The following is a 21,540-nucleotide window of genomic DNA, read 5'->3' on the forward strand; positions in this document are numbered from 1 at the left end:
GGATGAATGGCCTCCTGAAAGAATCATACAGCATACCTGGAACCCGAATGAGTTGATATCAGGAGCCCGAGAACCTATTTATAATTTGAACCGAATAATTAGGTCGCAAGCTATCCTCGAAGTTGTAACCAATCAAACAGCGACGACCTTGGATCTTCTGGCTGATCAATCCACTCAGATGAGGAATGCTATCTTTCAACATAGAATGGTCTTAGACTATTTACTAGCAGAAGAAGGGGGAGCGTGTGGAAAACTGAACGATTCTAATTGTTGTTTACAAATTGATGATAATGGAAAAGTGGTTAAGCAGATAACAAGAAATTAAAAAGCTAGCCCACGTCCCAGTACAAACTTGGAAGGGTATGGACTGGGATTTCTTTTCATGGTTGCCCGGTGGACCATGGGTTAAAAGGATGCTATTTTTATTTCTATGTGGTGTAATGACATTTTTGTTTATACCTTGTATGATACCTTGCTTTACGTTGTTGATATGGCGAATAATAAATAGCACCCAATTTGTGATGACTTTGGGAGAGAAAAGGTGATGTGCGATAATGATGCTTAAGAAATGGACACCCCGAGAACTGACTGATGAAATCCAATTGCTACTAACAAAGGTTGAAGAAGAGACACGAATTGATGATATTAAAAAGAAGGGGAGGAATTGTAAGGAATGGTCCAGCAATTCGTGCCACTAAGGGATTTGAAGGGTTAACACTGAGGCCTGGGTTTAGGCGAGAAGAGAACAAAGGGATTTCTTCAGAGAAAAGCTGCTGACTCTGCACGGATGTGCAGTAACTTCTGACATCCGGCCAAGAGACCACTAGATAAGGAGGAAGAATATGAGCCTCCCCGTCCGAGCGGCCCCCGAGAGACTAACAGAGACTGATAAGCAGGCGCACCTGGGAGGACTTCGGATTCGGGAAACCAATTATAATAACCCTGCCTCTTCTAGAAGTAGTAATGAATATGTATTAGCCTAGGAGCATAAAAACCAGCCGCCTTACGTAACAGGTGTGCTTCCTGGTGGAGCAGAGACTCCCGGCGCACCCAGCGCTGTTTGCTTGCCTCTATTCGTTTAATAAATTGTAAACTTTGATTGTAATCCTATTTGGGACTCAGTCATTTATAACAGATATGACTGCAGTTCTCTTCAAACTTGGTTTCAGTGAATCATCGCTGCAATCTAAAAGGGCTGCTGGTACAAGCACATTTGTGTTGGCATATGCTATTCACAAATTGTTTGCTCCAGTACGACTCAGCATTACTATAGTTTCTGTGCCATTTATTGTCCGATACTGCCGGAAGATTGGTTTCTTCAAACCTCCTACCCCAAATCCATGATAACTTCTTATGGTTTTTTACTCGCCCAACGTGGGGCTCAAGGAATTTGAGATAAGGATGATAGTTGAGAGAAGTAACGGGCAAAACACGGACTGGATGTTTTTATGAATGCAATAGTTGTGAAGAATTTAAGAAAGCAGCAATTGTGAAAAATATGTTTCATATTAGTGTGGTGAAGGGATGAGGGGTGGTGTGTGTGTAAATTGTCCACCTCGTCGGTGTTGTGATGATGTTATGTTTATTTTGGTGTGGGGAATTCTTTTTCTTTTTGATGTAAGTGAAGTTTGTGAAGGTTGTGATAACTGTAAAGTAAGAGTATATTATATTATATTATATATATTATCGTCCCCCGTAAACAGGGCCGATAATTCATAAGTGGTCACCGCCTTACGCGGTTCCTTAATAAGGTCCCACCAGAAGGGGTGCCAGTCATTTTGCCCGAGACTGATTAAAGAGGCAGGATCCGTGAAGTAGTGGGGAAAGGAAGAAGGTAGGCACTCCGGGTTTTAAGAATTGATCCGGTAACTCTGTGCACAAACCAAGGTAAGAAATATTAAGTATTGCCTTGGGGGTCGGGTGAGACTCTGTGTGATGTGTGATGTGTGATTGAGACGTACTTTTGTACGAAGCGAGTGTGGAGTCCTGATCCGCGGTTCCGTAGCTCCGCGAGGGGCGCGGCCGGAGACGGACGAAGCGTGAGATAAGGGAGAGAAAGGAAGAGTCTCGGGAAATTTGGTGTATGGTAAGCCCTTGCACAGGGAAGTGCTTGGCAATACACCAGGGAAATTTGGTGTGCGGTAAGCCTCACACGGGGAAGTGCTTGGCAGTACACCAGGGAAATTTGGTGTACAGTAATCCTTGCACGGGGAAGTGCTCGGAAGTACACCAGGGAATCTGGTAAACTCATAGGTGTGCGGTAGCCCTTGCACGGGGAAGTGCTTGGCAGTACACCCCCATTTTCCAGAATAGGAAAAATGGGAAATATGAGTTCCAGGGGACAGGGAGATATCCCTGGGGGAGTGCCTACCGAAAGTTCTTCCTGAAGAATTATAAGAAATTGGAAAAATAATCTCAAAATTGGAGGAGATGGTAAAAAAAAAAAAAAAATATGGTTAAATATTGTGTATTAGTCTGGACAAAAGAACCAATTAAGGAAACAGCAGTATTTTGGCCAAAATACGGGCCTGATGAAAATTCAGGCTTTAAATTTGTGTGTAAACAATAAGATTCCTTTTTTTTGGAGGAGGAGCCAAGTTATGCTCCCTATAATCCTAATATTGCACCGGTGGCAGCAGCAGTCGCTCCAGGAAAGGAGACAGGGACTGCAATTAACACTGTCCCTAGAGAAGAGCGTACTCTAGGCTCTGGCAAGAATTAAAACAAGGTAGAAGAGGTACTGAGAATTTTGCCTTCCCTGATGCTAACAGTGCTAACACTAACTGTGTATCCTCTTAAGTGAACTTCCCCCCCTCCTTACCAGCAGAGACGTTAGGAGTTTCCTAGGACCAAACTTATACTCTTGGGGGGGGGGGGATTATGTATATAAATATGTTGTTTACAGGGAAAGAAATGGGAATGATCAGGAGGAGAGCTGCTATACAAAAATGGGAAAGAACTCATCCTCCAGGACCAGGGGTAATACCGGCAGGGCAGAAATACCCACTTGCCGATCCTGGCTGGAATAATAATAGTGTGTAACACAGAAATCATATGAGAGACTTGGGGTCAGAATGAGAAAGTACTTGGGGATGAATCCTGAGGACCCGGTATCCCAAGGGCTCTTGAAAGTTCATTTTGTGATTGAAGCCTGGCAAGATGCACAGAAAATGCTCCAGAAGGTGGGGGGGATGTAGTGAACAGTCACTGGGGGGCCCTCCTGTGGGAGGCCCTGAACGTGTGTGTCAAGAGGGGAGATGAGAAGGAAAAGCAGACAGTGAAACTAATGGTATTGACTGTGTAGCAGGTAGTCAGGCAGAGGGTTGGAGAAAGAGGAAGAAAATCTTCAGGGGGAGTCAGGGCCAGGATGGAAAAAGAGAGGAAGAGAGATGAAGGAATGGCAGGCAAGGAAAGCTACCCGTGTTGCGGCCTGAATCTTAGCAGGGACAGGCTTTGATGGGATGTTTTAAGTGTGGGCAGGCTGGCCACTTCAGGTAGGAATATCCGGAGTGGAAGAAGGAGGAGAGAAGGAAAATGGGATGAGGGAGAAAGGTATGGAATTAAGTTGGCTAATGACTGAGACTTTGGTGAAAGTACAGGCTGGAGAAAGATAAGAAGAAGTGTTAAAAAGGGTTATTGAAGGTGTTAAAGGTGTGGTATGTAATGCTTGACAGAGCTGTTTTTTGAATGAGTTGGGAAAGTTGAATGAGCAGGGAAAGAGGATGTAGGCATTATCTAAGTAACAGTCTAGAAGTTTTGGTATATTTGCTGTGGTGTTTGGTCAGTTTCCCAAGTATCGAGAAGGGGGGGGGGGGGGGGGGGGGGCAGCCTGCTCCACCAGGGGCCTCTCCACAGGCCACAGGGGGCTTCGGATCCGGCACCTGGAGCGCCTCCACCCCCTCCTTCTGAGCTCCTCGCTCTCCCAGCTGCTGTTGAGCAGCAGGTTTTTGTTTGTTCGCTTGTTTTCGTGGATGTGCTTTCACAGAGGCAGGGACTGTGTTGCTCATGGCTTGGCTCTGGGCAGCAGTGGACCCCTCTGGGGCCGGATGAAATTGTCCCTTATCTGCTACGGGGAGGTTTCTGGATTCTCCTCGTGGGGGGCTGCCACTGCAGCCCCCCCCCCCCAAACCTTGCCATCAAACCCAATACACTGGGGCAGCTAGGTCATTACTGGCCTGTAAAGTATCAGGGATTAAATTAACTAATGAAACCCTAAAAAGTGATGGGGGTAGAAGGGGCTGGGATAACAGTGCCACCTTTGGGGGATACCAAGCTGAGACTAGGGGATAAAATGATCTCTGGGCAGTTATTGTATGTACCCAAGGCAGGGACTAACTTGTTGGGAAGGGATTTGATGATGAAATTGGGCATTCAAATAGTAAATTGTTAGACTGGAATAACAGTGGTATTAATGGAGTGCTCTCAGGCCCTGAGAGCAAAGATATATTCACCTCTGACTGGAAAGACTCTGAAGTGGGGGCGGAAGCAACAATACATATGGACAGTTTTACCTCAGGGGTTTACAGGGCCACCGATTTATTTGGGCAAAGTTCTAGAACAGATTTTGGAGCAATTCCAACCTCCCAAGGAGGAATTACTGTTACAAAATGTGGATGATCGTTTATTGTCAGGACAGGAGAAAACAGTTGTGAAGGAAGCTACAAAATGTGGATGATCGTTTATTGTCAGGACAGGAGAAAACAGTTGTGAAGGAAGCTACTAACAAGCTATTCTACTTTCTGGGAAAACAGGGCTTGGGAGTATTGAAAAATAAATTACTATACGTAGAAAGAGAAGTCAGGTATTTAAGGCATCTAATGTCTGAGGGAAAATGGAGAATAAATCCAGAGAGGATTCAGGGAATTGTTGAAAACTAAGAAAGAACTAAAAAGTTTTTAAGAGAGATTTCTTTAAGGAATCAGGAGCCACGAAGTCTGAGTGAAAATGGATACTCCCTGATGGGAGAGAAATGCTGAATAAAGCACCAATGAGGCAAATATGATGTTTTACATCAAGAGAGTCATTGGGAGATGCAAGCAATGTGTGATGTTGTGCTAAGAAAGTATGTCTGTGTAGGAATATACACTTTAGTGAAGCAAATATGCAGAGGATGTACCATATGTCAAAAGGCAAATAAAAAGGTCATTTGTAACTAACCTAGAGGGGGACGGGAGCCAGGGATTCGACCTTTACAAAGTAGACAGGTAGACTTTACTGAGTTACCTAAAGGAGGGAGATTTAAGTACTTGTTTGTCCTAATTGGCCACGTGACTGGATGGGTGTAAGCTTTCCCCTCTGTATCTGCCACTGCAAACACGGTGGCTAAGGTATCACTGGAGCAAATAGTCCCTAGATATGGGATAGCTGAAAACATTGATTCAGATCAAGGAAATAATTTCACTTCACAAGTACTGCAAGGGTTAATGCAGGCCTTAGAGATTGGGATTTTCACACCCCCTGGCACCCCTCCTCTTCTGGGAAGGCAAAACGAATGAACCAGACATTAAAGAAGCAATTAACTAAATTAGTGTTAAAAACCCAACTTCCTTGGGTAAAATGTTTACTTTTAGCACTCCTACAGGTTCAAACAGCACCAAGAAACGATATAGGAATTTCACCGTATGAGATGCTGTTCGGATTACCCTGTCTGGGCAGAAGGGATGAGATACCACAATTCGAAACAAGAGAGTTTTCTTAAGAACTGTATTCTGGGGTTGTCTTCTTCTTCGTCATTTCTCAGGACCCATGGGAAATTGGGTCCTGATTCAGACCTGGAAAGGATCAACTCCGGCCCGAATGGGAAGGACACTTCCAAGTACTACTAACCACTGAAACAGCCATAGGAACTGCGGAAAAAGGTTGGACTCACTATACTCGAGTGAAGGCATCCATCGACCCTAGTACCTGGGAAGCTGTTCCTACAGAAGACTTGTTGGAAGCTGAAATCTCATAGTGGACTCTGAGCGGGATAAGAGCTTGCAATTGTAAACTAACCTTTTATTTTCACAGGTAACTAATAAGTGTGACTTGTGATTGAGAGAAAGGATAGACCTATAGTGAATTGAAGTGTTCCCAAGGGGGGTTTGTTATAGTAGTAGTGTATATCTTATTCTTTGTATTGATAATTATTTGGAAACCTAAGGTTTAAAAATAATGACAGGGAAAAATCAATTATTAATTTTGTTTTTAGTGATTGTAGGCCTCAGAGAAAGTCTTGGTCAATTGGCAACTTGGAAAAGGCATGACCAGATAATAGTAAGACGGGATACCCCATAAAAATATGGGTGAATGTGACAGAGGGTTATGTACCGCAATCTGTCATGCTTGATGCTTGTGAGGTGTTAGCTTGTGGAGATTTAAATGCCCAACGACAATTGAGCAGAGGGAACAAATAACTGGGAGGGACCCAACAGCCAGATTGAGAATAGCTGTATGGAAACTGTTATAAGTGAGACCATACAAATTTCTTGGTCTATCAGAAATATTTTATTAATTAAGTAAGCAGGCACAAGCAAAACAGCGCTGGGCGGCTGGGGAGTCTCCGCTCCACCACAGCACGCAACTTTCCCTTTTCAGTGTCGCCGTTTTATAGCATCCAAGTTTCGGCTTGTCAGGACTTGTTGGACCTTCTGAAGCTGTGCAGTTCGTTGTTGGGGGTCGTTGTTTTTCTTTCAATGATCATGCATTGTGCTCCTGTTCAAGGGGGAGGGTAGTGAAGCGGGAAACAGTATTTCACAGAGTCTTTGTTTTACCAAGGATGTTTATCCAACACCCCCACCCCACTATCTACTTGCTTAGTCTTCCCCCTTAACAAGGTCGTAAATTGCAAAACCTTATCTTCTCAGCAGATCCTCTGAATTCCTTTTAAAGACAATGAACAAACACCCGCTAATTTATCACAATCCCTCCTTTTTCTTTTTCTAACATATTTTGTTCATTGATGAATTTTTGAAGCACTTGTTTGCTCAATATTAAAGTTTCTGCGTCATCCTCCTCCTGTTCAAGAGATTCACATTTCGCACGCACAAGCATAAGGTGAGCTGCCTCTAATCGGTTTTTTTACAATCGCGATTATTCGATTGAATATACATGGTACAAAAGTTAGTGTTAATATGAGCAGCAACAAAGGTCCTGCTATAGTTGATAGCAGTGTAGTGAGCCAAAGTGAGTAATTAAACCAGGATTCATACCAGTTCTGGTGGGCTTCATTTTCTATTTTTCGTTTTTCTAACCCTTCTCTCAATTTAGTCATTGTATCCCTTACTACTCCAGTATGATCTGCATATACACAACACTCCTCTCGTAGGGCTGCACACAATCCTCCTTGTTGTAGAAAAATCACATCTAATCCCCTACGATTTTGTCGTACAGATTTCTCTAAAGCTGATACAGATTGCTCGATACGGGCCAAATCCTCATCTACAGCAGTGCGTAGAGAGGTAAATTCTTGGCTTTGTTTTACCAGAGAGGTAATTTCAGTTCCGGCTCCTGCAGCCCCCAGAATCATCAGAGTGGCTAAAGTGACAGCCGTAATAGGCTCTCTCTTCCTTAAGTGGTTTTTTTGCCATAGCATGTTGGATGTACATATACTCCTCAGAATGGTAAAGAATCCTAGGTATAATTACTACCTGTACACAAAAATCATGAGACGAGTTGAACAATTTCAAAGATAAGCATGGAGTTACCCCCAGAGACGAACATACCCATCTGGTGTTATCTGCTGGTATTAACCATTTTTCTTTGTCTAATTGTGTAACATTTTCTGTAATATTGCATAGATGGAACTTCTTACTGTGAGAAACACTCCGTAGCCAACAACCCAGGCCCAGGCGGGGATCTCAGTGAAGTAGCAATCCATTCGCGATTGCAATGGCGGGCGCCCCACAAGCAGGAGAGCGCACCCACTAGTTCCAAAACACAGTTTATATACTTTTTGATGACAGGACCCTCCCCTGTTTCCCCACTGGAGTGGGTAATCCAGGTTCACAATCTATCTGATGCTTCACAGACAATGCCTGGCCTTCAGTTGCCGGCCTGTTTTTGAGATGGTAATGTTTTCTCCCCTTATCTGGCTTGACTTAACATAGTGATTTTCACCTGATTGCTCTAAGGAGTCTGGTTGTCTGCATTTTAGGAGGTCACCTGCTGAGCTTTCTTATCACTGTAAGCATATCTCAATACCACATTCCTTCCTTCTATACAATGTAACACTGCAAAAACAACATTTCTATTCCCACATCACCAGGGACCGTGCCTACGCATCTGCCATTCCCAGTTACTTCCGTTAACATTATTCCTACATCCCTTCCCCAATTGCATTGTGGGGGATCGGTTTCGTTTGAACGGGTGGTCTCTCCCAGATCCCCAATGGCGTCGTAATATGAGGGCCTTATATCAAGACATAACCAGCAAGGTCTAGGCACGTCTGGATTTGGTTGATTCAACAACTGATAACTAGCATTCATGATTCTCCATATGTTATTCCCGGTCACCCCTTCATTTCTAATCCCGTACTCCGGGTTTACTGATTTATTAGCAACCTCCAGTGGTTTAGGGCTATTAGGAGTTAGCATTCTAAAAGCTTGTGTAGGCTGAATCCTCAAAACACTCCCTGACAGTTTCTGATTTGGTCCCACCCGTTGGGGACTCTTAGTCTCTTCCTTCTTTATATAGATGATGCCTCCCCTATCAGTCCCCCAGCAGTAGTTATCTGCTGAACAACATGGTGATCTTCCCATCTAATCAGGCTCCATTTAAAAGGTTTGTGAGGGTGCGCAGACCCAGGAACAGTGAAAACAATCGTACCCATTACTATGTATCGCAAAAAAAAAAAATGGCTAGGGCCCATTTTCCAGAGTTCTTTACCTGGCCACGTAATTCCCCACCGTTTCACTCTCTGCCTCGCTTGTCAGTTCGGTTGCAGCGAACTACAAGGTGCAGGTTCTTCTCGGCAGCAGCAGTGTTCTTCAGGGGAGTTTCTCAGGTAACCGCGACCTTTTTCTGATCAAACAGGGTCCCCTCTCCTCCTTTTTTTTTTTACGATACATAGACAGTTAGACCATACTTATCGAGTTCGTTTCAACGTGAGCTTTAAGTCATCAGGGCCTGCGACCGCTTCCCATTCGCTTTTCTGGATCGGTCCTTTCACGCGACTGGCATGCGTTCACCCCTTCTCAGCCGTCCGGATAGCCGTCTCTGTGATAAGTAAAACAACATAGGGGCCTCCCCACCGTGGTGTTAAAGACGTTTCTTTCCATGTCTTAATTAGAACCCTATCTCCAGGTTGTATCCTATGGATTGCTATATCTAGCCACCAAGCCTTTCGCTTGCAACTCCCTCCGTCGGTTCATAAGCTGTATTAAATAAGGTTTTAATTGGATATCCTGTACCTGGGGGTGATCAGATGGCATCTCTAAATCATAAGGCATACCATACAGCCTTTCAAAAGGTGAGATTCCGACATCGGCTCGGGGCTATGTCCGGATATTCAATAGTGCAAGCGGTAAACATTTCACCCAGGAGGTTTTTGTCTCTATCATAAGCTTTGTTAGTTGCTTTTTAATTTCACCATTCATTCGTTCTACCTTTCCCGAACTCTGAGGATGCCAGGGAGTGTGATATTCCCATTTAATTCCCAGAGCCTTCATCGTGTCTCGGGATACCTTTGACACAAAGTGTGGGCCTCGATCAGAGTCAATTGCTTCTATTACCCCGTATCTGGGTATGATGCTTTCTAATAATATCTTTACCACGGTTTGAGCTGTGGCCCTTGCCATAGGGAATGCTTCAACAAAGTTTGTGAGGTGATCTACAATAACTAACAAGTATCTATATCGCCCCGTTTTTGGAAGTTCAGTAAAATCTAATTGAATCTTTGCAAAAGGTCGATGTGCCAATTCTCGTCCTCCTCCCGGGACCCTTTTTCTCATGTGTTGAGCATTTACCCTCCGACAAGTTATGCAATCATTTACGATCCTCTTTGCTATATTATAAATCCCTATACACATATAATATGTGGCAAATTGATCCACCAACGCCTGAGTACCCCAGTGCGTCTGTTCATGAAATCTCCGTAGCACCCTCATAGCTACTGATTTTGGTAACACTTCCCGTCCATCAGGCAGTACCCATTTCCCTTTATCGTTTTTTTTTTGGTTTTTTTTTTGTTTGTTTTTTTGTTTTGAACCCCCATTTGTGTCATCTTGTCTTCTTCTGTAATAGTGAAACAGAGTAAGGGGAGGGGAATGGGTCCATTCGACCACAGGGAGTTAGTCGGCCCGCACTTGTAGCAGTTTTTATAAGGCGGGCTTTCTTCCTCAGAACAATTGCATTCAATCCCATCAACTCCCCATTCACTCCAGCAATCATAACATGGAAATTCCTTTAAGTCTTTCCCACAGTATTAAGTATTATATTAAGCATTATTATATATTATTATATTATTATTATATTAATTACTATATCTTAAGTATAAGTATTAAGTATTTCCCACAGTCTGGGCAATCTTCCCTCGTTCTTCTAATTCTTATACTCATTAATGCTGCCCTTTTTGCCTCCTGATCTGCTAGATTATTACCCCTAACCTGAGGGGTGAGGCCTTTTTGATGCCCTTTTATATGTACTACGGCAATTTCTTTGGGCTCTCTGATAGCTTGTAAAACCTGGGTAATCAATTCCTGATGTATTAAACCCTTTCCTTGTGAATTGATGAGCCCCCTTTCTTCCCATATTTTACCAAATGTATGTACTACCCCATAAGCATATTTTGAATCTGTATATATTGTACCGCTTTTATTTTTCAACAATTTTAGGGCCCGCAATATGGCATATAGCTCGCAAGCTTGGGCGGACCAGCTAGGACTCAAAGGTCCAGATTCCACTATCTCAAATGTTTTCCCGTTTACTAACGCGTATCCTGATTTTTGCTTTCCCTCGACTACTCTCGAGGAACCATCCACATATATCTGTTCACCGATGGGTAATTCCACCTCCTCTAGATCAGGTCTCAATTTCGTTTGCTCTTCTATATTTCGGAGGCAATCGTGTCCTAAGGACTCATTTGGTTCCCCATAAAGAAATTGAGCAGGGTTCTGTAGGGAGGTTGTTCCTAATGTTAATTTTGGAGAGGAAATCAAAATTCCTTCATATTTTAATAATCTGGCGTCAGTGATCCATTTCTCTGCCTTCTGTTGCAGTACCCCGCATATATTGTGTAGAGATATTACTTTGATTTCCCCCCCAAAAGTGATCTTCTGTGCTTCTTCCGCTAACAAGGCAGCAGCTACCACTACCTGCAAACAGTTTGGCCAACCCCGGCTAACCGGATCCAATAATTTAGACAAATAGGCCACAGGTTTGTTTTTTTTTTTAACTCCTTGCCCATTCTTGGGCCAGCACTCCGTATGCCGTGCCTGCTGCGCTGTTCACAAAAAAAACAAAACAAAACAAAACAGCCTCCTTAAATCTGGTAAGCTTAACACTGGGGGGCGTACTAGTTCCTCCTTTAACTTGTTCAGTCGTTCCTCATCTTCTTTTGTCCATTTGAGTAATCCATCCTTATTCAGCTTGTTATATAAAAATTTAACCTTTCCACTATAATCTTCTATCCATTGTCTACAGTATCCGGTCAACCCTAACAGTTGCCGTACCTGCCTTTTAGTTCGCGGGGACGCTAAAGCCAATATTCCACTGATTCTGCCTGGGTCTAACTTCTTAGTCCCCTTACTTAACTGGTGACCCAGGTACTTTATCTCTTGCTCCACAATTTGTAATTTTGCCCCTCCTTTTTCTTTTAAAGGGTACAGAGGGTACAGATTAACTCGATTCTCTGAGCCAATCCAAAGGCTCGCATATTCGCTCCCCTCTAAACAAAAAGGTTCCTTTGTATTTACATAAATGTTTAAGGCTTGGCAAACCCAGTCTTCAAACGACCCAAATATGGGCCAATAATTTGCCTACCTCCCCAAACTTCAACACAATAATGAATCATTTTTACTTTATCCTTTCCCCGCCTAAAAGGGGAATCACTCCAATTCTTAATCATTAACCCCAGTGGACTATCTGTGGGAATAGGGGGCAACCTAGCACTAGGCATTACCCCACCCATGGGACCAGAAGGCTTACTCTTCTTCTGTCCCATCTTCCGGAGTGCCTTCACACACACACACAGCCGCTTCCCCCTGGTCGTGGCCCAGTCCCTCGCGGGATGTGGGAACCGCACTACTGAGGGGTCCGCACTCACTTCGTCCGCAATTGGACGTCTCACACAGACGCACTCCGGGATCACCAACCCCAACCGAACGGATCACCGGCCTATACTTACCCACCCCGTGGGTCTTCGTTCGGTCTTCGTGCACAAAGATTGCTTGGGGTTACCGGTTTTATTTGCTTGTGCCTAATTTTGGGTTCGTCGGTGAAGGGCTCGAGCAGGATTTCCCGTTCCCGGGGCCGCCAGAATCGGCGGGGCGCCTCCCCTAGAGGGATTCCCAGTCAATCCGTCTTCATCCGAGTCACGGCACCAAATTTGTTATAAGTGAGACCATACAAATTTCTTGGTCTATCAGAAATATTTTATTAATTAAGTAAGCAGGCACAAGCAAAACAGCGCTGGGCGGCTGGGGAGTCTCCGCTCCACCACAGCACGCAACTTTCCCTTTTCAGTGTCGCCATTTTATAGCATCCAAGTTTCGGCTTGTCAGGACTTGTTGGACCTTCTGAAGCTGTGCAGTTCGTTGTTGGGGGTCGTTGTTTTTCTTTCAATGATCATGCATTGTGCTCCTGTTCAAGGGGGAGGGTAGTGAAGCGGGAAACAGTATTTCACAGAGTCTTTGTTTTACCAAGGATGTTTATCCAACACCCCCACCCCACTATCTACTTGCTTAGTCTTCCCCCTTAACAAGGTCGTAAATTGCAAAACCTTATCTTCTCAGCAGATCCTCTGAATTCCTTTTAAAGACAATGAACAAACACCCGCTAATTTATCACAGAAACGATCCTCTATTGCCATCAGAGAAAGGGAGAAACTCAAGGAGAAAACAGGAGAGAAAACAGGAGGCCCTCTTTGAAATGCGGCAGTTCAAACATTTGAGATTGAAACAGGGTATGGGGATGTGAATGCCTGGATAGAATGGGTCAAATATACTGTCCAGAGTCTCAACCATAGCAATTGCTATGCTTGTGCCTCGGGATGACCGATTGCCCAGATAGTGCCCTGCCCATTGGGGTGGACCAAGGATTCCCAGGGAATGCGATGTATGATTGCATTGTACCAAGAAAAGACTGCCTGGGGAAATGAGGCCTGTAAGTCTCTCTCTTTGCTATTCCCTTCCTTGCATGATAGCAATATCAGGGTTCCCCCTGCATTCTCCACAGCTATAGGTAACCATACAGCTTGCCTCTCACGGCAGGGTGTGAGTGCTACCCAGCATCTGGGAGACTTTGCCTTGTGCACGAGGACCTTGAATGCTACCGAGGACTTGATGGGAAACTATTCAAGACTTGAGATACCCAGGGCAGATCTCTGGTGGTACTGTGGAGGGAAGATCTTACGGTCCATCCTGCCATCTAATTGGGGAGGCACTTGTGCACTTGTTCAATTAGCTATACCCTTCACCCTGGCATTTGAAAGAGAAACATCGCAAATACCCAGAAGAAGTAAAAGGAGCTTAGGAGTATCATTTGATGATAGAGCGTACATAGATTCTATTGGGGTGCCTAGAGGAGTTCCTGATGAACATAAAGCCAGGAATCAAATTGCTGCAGGGTTTGAGTCACTGTTCTGGTGGGTAACAATTAATAAAAATGTGGATTGGATTAATTATATCTATTATAATCAGCAGAGATTCATAAACTATACAAGAGATGCGATAAGAGGAATCGCTGAACAACTAGATGCCACCAGCAAAATGTCTTGGGAAAACAGAATAGCATTAGATATGATTCTTGCGGAGAAAGGTGGTGTGTGCGTGATGCTGGGCAACCGTTGTTGTACTTTTATCCCTAACAATACTGCCCTGGATGGCACAGTAACTAGAGCATTGCAAGGGCTTACCACCCTTGCCAATGAATTGGCAGAAAACTCAGGAGCAGACACTTCCATCACAGGATGGTTGAAATCTTGGTTTGGTAAATGGAAAGGGATGGTAGTGTCCATATTTACATCCCTGATTGTAGTAGCAGGAGTTTTGACAGCCATTGGTTGTTGCATTATCCCCTGTGTAAGGGGACTTGTCCAGCGGTTAATTGAAACTGCACTTTTGAAACAAATGACCATGGATCCACCACCCTACTCAGATAAGATGATGATATTAGAGGAAATGGAAAGCAAAGAAAGTGAAGAAGAGGAAGACATCTACCAAATTACATCTTAGAGAAAAATTTTGCAAAAATCAACAAATTATAAAAAGAGAAAAGGGGGGAATTGTGGGAATAGAAATGTTGTTTTTGCAGTGTTACATTGTATAGAAGGAAGGAATGTGGTATTGAGATATGCTTACAGTGATAAGAAAGCTCAGCAGGTGACCTCCTAAAATGCAGACAACCAGACTCCTTAGAGCAATCAGGTGAAAATCACTATGTTAAGTCAAGCCAGATAAGGGGAGAAAACATTACCATCTCAAAAACAGGCCGGCAACTGAAGGCCAGGCATTGTCTGTGAAGCATCAGATAGATTGTGAACCTGGATTACCCACTCCAGTGGGGAAACAGGGGAGGGTCCTGTCATCAAAAAGTATATAAACTGTGTTTTGGAACTAGTGGGTGTGCTCTCCTGCTTGTGGGGCGCCCGCCATTGCAATCGCGAATAAATTACTACTTCACTGAGATCCTCGCCTGAGCCTAAGTTATTGGCTACAGAGTGTTTCTCACAGAAACACTTTTTATGTGGTGTAATGACATTATTGTTTATATCTTGTATGATACCTTGCTTTACGTTGTTGATATGGCGAATAATAAATAGCACCCAATTTGTGATGACTTTGGGAGAGAAAAGGTGATGTGCGATAATGATGCTTAAGAAATGGACACCCCGAGAACTGACTGATGAAATCCAATTGCTACTAACAAAGGTTGAAGAAGAGACACGAATTGATGATATTAAAAAGAAGGGGAGGAATTGTACGGAATGGTCCAGCAATTCGTGCCACTAAGGGATTTGAAAGGTTAACACTGAGGCCTGGGTTTAGGCGAGAAGAGAACAAAGGGATTTCTTCAGAGAAAAGCTGCTGACTCTGCACGGATGTGCAGTAACTTCTGACATCCGGCCAAGAGACCACTAGATAAGGAGGAAGAATATGAGCCTCCCCGTCCGAGCGGCCCCCGAGAGACTAACAGAGACTGATAAGCAGGCGCACCTGGGAGGACTTCGGATTCGGGAAACCAATTATAATAACCCTGCCTCTTCTAGAAGTAGTAATGAATATGTATTAGCCTAGGAGCATAAAAACCAGCCGCCTTACGTAACAGGTGTGCGTCCTGGTGGAGCAGAGACTCCCGGCGCACCCAGCGCTGTTTGCTTGCCTCTATTCGTTTAATAAATTGTAAACTTTGATTGTAATCCTATTTGGGACTCAGTCATTTATAACAATTGGGGTCTCGTCCGGGATGGTCTTGGTTCCTGAACTCTGACTTGATCTAGGAGGGGCGCCCCCACCATTTGGTGGCTCCTGTTCAAGTCGGGTCGGGACTAACACCATCTTGAACCTGAATAAGGGCAAGCAAAGATTTAGATTTTTTTATGAGCTCCCTTTGCTGGCTGTAGCACTATATTTTGCCCGTAATTCTGCGCGCGAAGATCCGAACGAAGACGACGGAGTCGTAAGTATTTAAGGCGTATACCGTTTGGTTGGGTGGGATTCGGTTGCCTGTGTGTGTGAGAGTGTGACTGAGACGGAACGTAGTTCCGAAGCGATTGTGGAGGTCTTCTAACCGCGGTTCCAATCTCCCACGAGGGACTTGGCCGGTGAAGGACCGAAGCGATTCCTATAGGATTCGTGGGTGGGTGATAGGTCCTAAACCCCCTGCAAGACACTCTCACTAAGGCAACCAAGGGCTGTAGGAATTGCCACAGTAAAATTCCTAGATGGGTCAGACAAAATTGAAGACCCGGGACCAGAGAAAAGGGAGCAAATTACCAGACATACCACCAGAAAGTCCATTAGGGATAATGATTAGAAATTGGAACGATAGGGGCCCCAGAAAAGGAAAAAAGTAAATTAAAAATGGTTCGGTATTGTATGACAGAATGGCCAAAGGAGCCTTTAAGACCACATGTCTTTTGGCCCGTTTTCGGATCCTTTGAAGACTGGGTTTGCCAGGCCGTAAATATACATGTTAATCCAAAGGAACCCTTTAGCCAGGAGGAAAGTGATTATGCAGGATTATGGATCAGGATCTCACGTCCTTTTCCAGCCTCAATATTTACACTAAAAGCAGACGAGAAGTTTGAAGAAGAAGGAAAAAAAAAAAAAAAAAAGGAAAAAGATGATGAATGGGAGTCATTGGATAACCTACCACCTCTATATCCTAACAATCCACCCCCGGTGGTGCATCTTGTAATCCTATTTTGTTCTTAAATGTTTTGTGTCAAGGAGGAAGGTGGGAGCATTATCTAAGTAACAGTTCAGAAGTTTCGGTATATTCCCGGTGGTGTTTGGTCAGTTTCCCAAGTATCGGGGGAGGGGGGCTGACTGATTATCAAAGTGGTAGAACTGAGAGTCACTTCTTTGGTGGCTCGGACCCGAGCCCTGGGAATTTGGTAAGAAGGGGGAGAGCGAATTTATTTAGGCCTCAGTACCTTTTAAACCCCCATCTTGACGGATACACAGGAGTGATTTCTTGTTTTGTGTAGGCTTACTAACAAAGTGCATGAGAAAAATTAGCATTCGGCTTGAAATTCGGTCCTGTTGAAATGTAAATTTTGTGAAAAGGTGGTATTGCTTGTCTAGAAGACAGAAGGCTGAGTACTTCAGGTGTTTTTCCGAAGTCCTGTGGATTTATGATTGGAACGGGGCTCATTAATAATCTGAAATAGTGGAGTTTGTCTGTGGAAAGAAGAGTTTAATCCCAGACAACTGGGACATTTGGGAAGAAGATTAGGAAAAGATAGTAAAAACCTGCAATAAAAAGGTTTGCGTGGAAATTGAAACAAGGGACATTAACTAATATAAATAAATAAAAGGGAATGGGAAATCAAGGAAATGGGTAAAATCCAAAACAAAGACGTCCTAAAAAAAAAAAAAAGCCTCCTTGGGTGCATATTGGCACATTGGAAGGATATTGTTAGAAATGGGGGCACAGAAAGCAAGAGGACTTTCACTAAGTATTGCAATCAACGGTGGCCACTATATAAGCTAAATGGCCACTTTATGGATCAATCGACTATAACAGTGTCTTGCAATTAATGTTGTTTTTGAGGAGAGAAGGAAAATAGGATGAAATGTTGTATACTGATATGTTGTTTCAGCATCTTGGAGGGAAAAGGTTTGGAATTAAGTTGGCCCCTGACTGAGCCTTTGGTGTTGGCATTAGAAAAGTACAGGCTGGAGAAAGATAAAGGAAGTGTTAAAAGGGTTGTTGAAGGTGTTAAAGGTTGTGTGGCATGTAGTATTTAACAGAGCTGTTTGAAGCTGAATGAGCAGGGAAAGAGGATGTAGGAATGTTAATAGTTCCGTCTCAACCCGAGGCTGAGATCTCTAAATCGCGGGTGTGAGCCCTCTGGGGCAGAGGGACCATGATGGGTCCGAGAGTTGTCATGGAAACAGAAAAGCAGCTAACTCTTAAAACAACCTGAGTTCATGTGTGAGCTCAGATTGCCAATGGGACCGCTCAGGGAACTTTCAACGATTGCATTCCCCTGACCGACCCCCTCACTGAGACCCTAATCACCCCGGAAATGATGTAAATACCAAAATCTGGTTAAATTGGCTATTGGGAATTGAGAATCTGTTCCAACAAGGTCCAAAAGAAACCCCTATGGAATTTATGGAATTTTTGAATTTTTGGACTAACTTTGAAATGCAATGAGAAAAAAAAAATGGACCTGGCTTAAAAAAAAAAAAAAATCAGAGGCAATTGGCTAGCCTCTTTCCAGGGCAATTGGCCCCTGATATCAGAAAGAAATTGTCTTAGGCTGCAGGACAAACTTACAACAGTCAGGAATGACGGGGACCTGGGGCATCTACCCTAGCAGGTCCACTAGTTGAAATAAAGCTAGGAAACGAAGACAGAGGCTTGAATTTTTTGTTGGTTATGGGAGCTTCTTCCTCTGTGTTAATTAGGCTGTAAATGTAATAGGAGCAACACATTCAGTGTTAAATAGTTTAAAAGGACGATTAGGAGCTAAGACAACTACAATAATTGGAGCCACAGGGAAAGAGGAGGAACGGCCATTCTTACAACCCCCATAGTAATGAATATGTATTAGCCTAGGAGCATAAAAACCAGCCGCCTTACGTAACAGGTGTGCGTCCTGGTGGAGCAGAGACTCCCGGTGTAAGAAATGGTCCAGCAATTCGTGCCACTAAGGGGTTTTGAAGGGTTAACATTGAGGCCTGGGTTTAGGCGAGAAAAGAACAAAGGGATTTCTTCGGAGAAAAACTGCTGACTTTGCACGGATGTGCAGTAACTTCTGATAGCCGGCCAAGAGACCACTAGATAAGGAGGAAGAATAAGAGCCTTCCTGTCTCCCTGTCTCCCTGGACCACTAGATAAGGAGGAAAATATGAGCCTCCCTGTCTCCCTGTTCGAGCGGCCCCCGAGAGACTAACAGAGACTGATAAGCAGGCGCCCCTGGGAGGACTTCGGATTTGGGAAACCAATTATAATAACCCTGCCTCTTCTAGAAGTAGTAATGAATATGTATTAGCCTAGGAGTATAAAAACCAGCTGCCTTACGTAACAGGTGTGCGTCCCGGTGGAGCAGAGACTCCCGGCGCACCCAGCGCTGTTTGCTTGCCTCTATTCGTTTAATAAATTGTAAACTCTGATTGTAATCCTATTTGGGACTCAGTCATTTATAACACCGGCGCACCCAGCGCTGTTTGCTTGCCTCTATTCGTTTAATAAATTGTAAACTTTGATTGTAATCCTATTTGGGACTCAGTCATTTATAACAGATATGACTGCAGTTCTCTTCAAACTTGGTTTCAGTGAATCATCGCTGCAGTCTAAAAGGGCTGCTGGTACAAGCACATTTGTGTTGGCATATGCTATTCACAAATTGTTTGCTCCAGTACGACTCAGCATTACTATAGTTTCTGTGCCATTTATTGTCCGATACTGCCGGAAGATTGGTTTCTTCAAACCTCCTACCCCAAATCCATGATAACTTCTTATGGTTTTTTACTCGCCCAACGTGGGGCTCAAGGAATTTGAGATAAGGATGATAGTTGAGAGAAGTAACGGGCAAAACACGGACTGGATGTTTTTATGAATGCAATAGTTGTGAAGAATTTAAGAAAGCAGCAATTGTGAAAAATATGTTTCATATTAGTGTGGTGAAGGGATGAGGGGTGGTGTGTGTGTAAATTGTCCACCTCGTCGGTGTTGTGATGATGTTATGTTTATTTTGGTGTGGGGAATTCTTTTTCTTTTTGATGTAAGTGAAGTTTGTGAAGGTTGTGATAACTGTAAAGTAAGAGTATATTATATTATATTATATATATTATCGTCCCCCGTAAACAAGGCCGATAATTCATAAGTGGTCACCGCCTTACGCGGTTCCTTAATAAGGTCCCACCAGAAGGGGTGCCAGTCATTTTGCCCGCTATCCCGAACTTGGACTGGAAAAACGAGCCCTGCGCGCCCCCCCCCCCCCCCCCCCCCCCCCTTTACTGCTTCTCTCTGAAGTTGTTTCCAATGATCTTGGGGGTCAAAAAGATCCCCCGTGGGCAGCGTCGCTGGCCTTGTTGTCGGTGGCAGCGGCAGCGCTAACGGCCGCTGAGACGTCGTCTCTGCCTCTGTTCCCAAGTCTATCGGGTTTACTTCCTCCAGCGGTACGCAGTCACAGCTTTTTATTTCACCCGCCTGCGTAGCCTGAGCGGCCACTGTCTCTACCCTTTTTTCCACTTGCCATGATCTCAGTGTCTCAGTCACTAAGCACCAGGTCGTTATCACCTCAGCAGCTGTTGTATTTCCCTGCGAGGCAGCGTCCCATAGAGTTGTCCCCATGTTCTTCCAAGTTTTTAAATCAAACACCACCGAAGCTGGTATCGGGGCCCCGTTCTTTCGTAAGAACTTTAGCAATCATTTCACTTTATGTGGGTCATATTTCACTCCTCTTTTTACCACGAGTTGAGTCAGTAGCTTAGCTATCGCCGCCTCAGATTAGCTCCCATAGTTAATGCCCCAGCCGCTCTCCTGCTTCTTGAGGTGATGTCCCAGGATTAAAGCCGCGGTCCCGCCGTCAGCTTGAGTTGTTCGGCTGGGGTCCCTTCAGACGCTTCTCTCAGCGTTTCTCTCTTCCCGATCACGTCGGGATCACCATTTGAAGGGATGAAAGACAAGGACTCCTGATGGCTCTTGAACAGAAGGCCTTTATTGCCATTTTTCACCACTACATATACTTTCCCCGTAACCCCATGCGCTTTCCACGTGCCTGATTCTGTCATACAATTGGTTAGAGACCCTCAGACACGCGCCTCAAGCCAGCCAGCAATTGGCCACTGCCCAAAGCTCATCTTTAGCACTGCAGCCAAGTTAATTTATCTTGACCTTGCTCAAGTTTTTGTTTCTACCGCTTATTTCCTCATTATCTCTAATTCAGGGGCGTATGAAACAGCGCTAAGCCCCCATGCGAATTCCTTTCCCACAAGAAATACCTCAACAATTTTCTCAGACAGGGTCTTCTGTGAAGCCATTTATTCACAATTGCAATGGCCGGCGTCCTGCAAGCAGGAGCACCCAGCAAAAGTATATCATAACCTTATATTCCCTATTACCTAATGCTTGATTCCTCCCGTTTCCTCATTGGCTGAGTACTACAGGTTCACAAACTACTCAATGCTTATTATTATACCAGGGCTGTACAAATGTACAGTTTTATTTGACCAACTGTTAATTTCTCCTTTTCCTTTTTTTTTTTCCTTCTTCTCTCATGACTAGAGGGCCCGTGATTTTTTGTTTATACTGATTTCGTACTATTTTTTGTACTGTTTTTTCATCCAGTTTTTCTTAGCTATCCTCCTTATTTTGTGACAGTGGCACCTTCCCCTTAGCTGCTTAACATACTCCCCAATGCTATGCCACTGTTATGCCTGCACAATCACTTCTGAATACGCAAGGTGTGGTGGTTTTACTCGGGTGGGCATCCAAGTTCGACCACAGTCGCTCTCTCACTCCCCCTCCTCAAAGAGGAACGGGGAGAAAATACGATGAAAAGGGCTCAAGGGTTGAGATAAGGACGCAGAGCAGATTCCAGGCCAGACCTGTAGCCCGTGGAGCCCGACAGCTGACCCAAAGTGGCCAAAGGGGTATTCCATACCATCTGACGTCATGCTAAGCAATATATAGGGGTGGCTAGCTAGAGTGGTCCCACCACGTTTC

The 21,540-nt window shown here is 44.2% G+C and overlaps 1 long non-coding RNA gene across 1 annotated transcript; it reads right to left on the reverse strand.

The window, feature by feature from the left end:
- Positions 1–6,463: 6,463 nt before the first annotated feature.
- Positions 6,464–13,442, reverse strand: LOC136788758 (uncharacterized). Its single transcript, XR_010827367.1, has 2 exons — positions 8,238–13,442; positions 6,464–7,787 (listed from the first exon to the last, which is right to left on the reverse strand). It is a non-coding gene; the product is annotated as an uncharacterized lncRNA (long non-coding RNA).
- Between the last annotated feature and the right edge of the window lie 8,098 nt (positions 13,443–21,540).

The sequence above is a fragment of the Anser cygnoides genome, chromosome W, assembly GCF_040182565.1.
Source record: "Anser cygnoides isolate HZ-2024a breed goose chromosome W, Taihu_goose_T2T_genome, whole genome shotgun sequence".
NCBI lineage: Eukaryota > Metazoa > Chordata > Aves > Anseriformes > Anatidae > Anser > Anser cygnoides.